This window comes from Triticum aestivum, chromosome 7A, assembly GCF_018294505.1.
Source record: "Triticum aestivum cultivar Chinese Spring chromosome 7A, IWGSC CS RefSeq v2.1, whole genome shotgun sequence".
NCBI classification, from domain to species: domain Eukaryota; kingdom Viridiplantae; phylum Streptophyta; class Magnoliopsida; order Poales; family Poaceae; genus Triticum; species Triticum aestivum.
Genome location: NC_057812.1, coordinates 128,922,435 through 128,926,661, shown reverse-complemented (window position 1 = coordinate 128,926,661; position 4,227 = coordinate 128,922,435).

The window sequence follows — 4,227 nt, the reverse complement described above, 5'->3', positions numbered from 1 at the left end:
TCCAGATCCAACGAGAGAGAGGGGAGGGGAACGAGAGGGAGACTTGTGGGAAGTGGTGCGGTTAGGGGGTTAGGGTTTCGGCACCATGGGATAAGGGAGTGGGGACGGGCCAGTTAGGCCAGTGGGCCTGCCAGCTGGGCCTTTTGGCCCATTTGGCCAGGGGGTTGGGTTTGCTTTTTTTGTTAGTTTTGTTTTTCTGTGTTTATTCTTTTAGTTTCAGTTTTATTTTTCTTTTAGTTTTTGTTTTATTTTGCTTTTTATTTATTTTCTTTTCTGTTTTAATTCATTTTAAAATACTTAGGCATTTTATAAAAATGTGTTTATTACCACATAATTACATATGCAAACTATGGCACCTCCTGAACATTTTTGTTTTAAATTTTGAAAAATGCTTATTGTTGACATTATTCGAATTTGAATATTTGGAACGGTTTCGAACCATCGCAAGGTTAACAACAGTAATCGTGGTGACGTGGCACCATTAGCGTGGGATTACTATAGCTTAATTACCCAGGCGTTACAAAACTCCTCCACTACAAGAAATCTCGTCCCGAGATTTAGGAGGTAGAAGGAAACAGTGCGGGGTATTCATCACGTAGGCGGTCCTCGCGTTCCCAAGTGGCTTCATCTTCAGAGTGATGCGACCACTGGACCTTGAGGAATTTGATCGCTTTCTGACGTGTGTGGCGTTCAGCTTGGTCGAGAATGCGGATCGGATGCTCTTTATAGAAGAGGTCCTGTTGCAATTCGAGAACTTCATGATCCAGTGCTCGGATTGGATCCTTGAAGCAACGGCGGAGCTGTGACACGTGGAACACATCGTGAACCTGAGAAAGGTTCGGCGGAAGCTCCAGTTGATATGCCACTTTTCCACGCCTTTCGAGAATAGTGAAGGGACCGATATAGCGAGGAGCTAGCTTGCCCTTGATCCCGAAGCGGTGAGCACCCTTCATTGGTGTAACTCGAAGATAAGCCTTTTCGCCCCAGGTTGATAGACCATGTCTTTGTGATGACGGTCATACTGACTTTTCTGACGTGACTGAGCAGTCTTGAGATTCTCGCGAATAATGTGGACTTGTTCTTTGGCCTGTTGGATAATATCCGGACCGAAGAGTGGACGTTCCCCAGTTTTGACCCGTTCAGAGGGGTTCGACACTTTCGTCCATATAACACTTCGAAGGGGGACATCTTCAGACTAGCTTGATAGCTATTATTATAAGAGAACTCGGCATATGGAAGAGATTCCTCCCATTTCTTGCCGAAGGAAATTACACAAGCTCTAAGCATGTCTTCGAGAACTTGGTTGACACATTCAACCTGCCCTTGCGACTGACGATGAAACGCAGTACTGAACGACAGATGAGTTCCCAGAGCTTCTTGGAAACATGCCCAGAATCTTGAAGTGAATAAGCTGCCACGGTCTGAACTGATAACCAGTGGAATACCGTGAAGTGAAACAATTCTGGACATGTAGAGAGTTGCAAGCTGACTAGCAGTTATTGTTTCTTTGACCGCCAGAAAATGTGCAACTTTAGCAAGCCGGTCAATGACGACAAGAATAGCATCATTACCTTTCTGTGATTTGGGAAACCCAGTGACAAAATCCATTTCAACATGGTCCCATTTCCATTCAGGAATAGAGATAGATTCCAGAGTTCTAGCAGGCCTTTGATGCTCTGCTTTGATACGACGGCAAACATCACACTCAGCAACATAACGAGCAATGTCCTGCTTCATATTAGACCACCAGAATCTCTGACGGATGTCCTGGTACATCTTTGTACTACCGGGATGAATTGACAAAGGCGTATCATGAGCTTCTTTCATGACCTTTTTAGTCTGATCCAGGTTTTTCCTCGAACATGGTACCACTAGGCGGCCTTTGAAGTACAAGGCGCCATCATCGGCGATAGTGAAGAATGAGGGCTTTCCTTCTACTAGATGGCGTTTAATCTTATGGACTTCAGAGTCATAACCTTGAATAGTCTTTATACCATCTACGAGATCTGGTACGACAGCCAGGGTATTTAGAGAGCCCTTAGTAACAACACGAAGATTCATCTTTTGGAACTCTGGGGGAGGGGGAGCAAGTGCACCAGGGGGAACAATATGAAGGTTCAGCTTTTTGAATTCTTCAACAAGCGAGGGCTGAACTTTGTGAACCTGGAGGTGGTTGCAGTAAGACTTGCGGCTCAAGGTGTCGGTGTCAAAATCGGCGGATCTCGGGTAGGGGGTCCCGAACTGTGCGTCTAAGGAGGATGGTAACAGGAGGCAGGGGACATGATGTTTACCCAGGTTCGGGCCCTCTTGAAGGAGGTAATACCCTACGTCCTACTTGATTGTTCTTGATGATATGAGTATTACAAGAGTTTATCTACCACGAGATCGTAGAGGCTAAACCCTAGAAGCTAGCCTATGGTATGATTGTTTTTTTTCTATCGACTAGCCTGGCCTGGTTTATATAATGCACCAGAGGCCTAGGATAACAAGAGTCCTAGCCGAATACGGCGGTGGGGGGAGGAGTCCTTGTCTTGACCACCAAGTCTTGTGGAAATCTTCCTTGTATGCGGCAGCTGTCCGAACTGGCCCATGAGTATACGGCCATGGGGGTCCTTGGCCCAATATAACTGACCGGAAGACGACGTGGTGAGTACCCCCTAGTCCAGGACACCGTCAATAGCCCCCTGAACCGGTCTTCAAGTTGGGGATGCTCCTCGATTCTTCTGAACTGTTCTTCATATTCGGTCGTCGGTCTTGAAAACTGGTTCAACAAATCTTCTTCGATCTTGAGGATCACCAACATGCATCCGAAGAGTTTATACGTCGGGTATCCGAGGGGCCCCTTTAAGTTTTCGGCCTTTATCAATGCCTTGTCTATTTTTATGCCACGCATCGGGTTTGAAGTTGTTCCTGGGCGACAGCGTCCTCTTGCGTCCGAGCTCCAACGCCGGACTATATTCGTGGTATCTTTTGCAGACAAGCACCAACGCCGGACCGCTTCCGAGTTCCAATGCCGGAATGTATCCGAGCTCCAATGCCGGACTATGTCCAAGATCCAACGCCGGACTGTATCCAAGCTCCAACGCTGGACTATATCCAAGGTGTCATAAATCACCTTGGTTCAAAAAAGTTGAAGGAGTTTAGCTGAGCTTAATGCCGGAAATGCCCTCTATGGAGCCAGCCACTAGCGCCCGAGCTTTATGCCGGACTGCTTCCGAGGTGGTGCACCACCCCGACTGTGGGCCGATTTTTGTCAATATTTTTTATTGGTGCAATTTATTCTCTGCCGAGATATATAGCTAGTATCCCTCAAGGTGTGTATCGGTCTAAAACCCGAGATGCACCTGAAGGATGACATAAGACCACTGATCCCAGTAGCCGCTGAGACTCAGGTTGATTTGCAAAATCGGTCTGAGGATCAACTCCTAGCTCGGCAGAATACTTCGGGACACAAAAAGCGTGTGCAGAGTCCTCGAGACTCAGGTTGGGTGCGGCCGACCAACCTAAGGATCATAATCTCCTCGAAAACTATATTGCACTTAAATTTTCTGCACTGGATTGCCAATGCAGTAGCCCCCGAGACACTGGTGAGGTGGCAACACCAGATCAGGGGATCGATACGCCCCTTTAATATTAGTAAATGATAAGCCCGAAACCCAGTAGCCCCCGAGCCTTAATGCAGGCACGGGTGGCTGAATTAAGGATCGATATCCAGAGTAAAATCACAAATTATGTGTAATAATTCTATGTATCCAAGTACCTTACATCATTAATGCTCAGATCCGCATTGTACAAAACTTTGTTGACCGACCATCGGCTTCCACCTCCTTGGCTAGTAGCCAAGGAGTGTTTGTCCTACTTTATGAAGCCTTTATGAGGGCAAATATTTACAACAAACAAGGCAATCTGGCCATATGGTTTTATAAACAAAGGTACGTAGAGAGATATGTTATATCACTGTTTAACATAATAAATGTCTTCCAAAGAAAATAATCCCGCTATCGGTTCCTTTCTTTGGGTTGTCATGTTGAGCATGATCATGAAACCTCAGCTCTAATGTAAGAGCAAAATTTTGAGGATTTAGTTTGGGAGGCCAATTACTAGCCCCCGGTAGTGTTCGGCGACAGTCGAGGTCAAGCCGTAAACACTTCGGCCAATGTTATGAATGGCCAGTCATTTAACACAGTCATCGGATCGCTGACCAGTTTACGCTTATTGTGGCAGTCA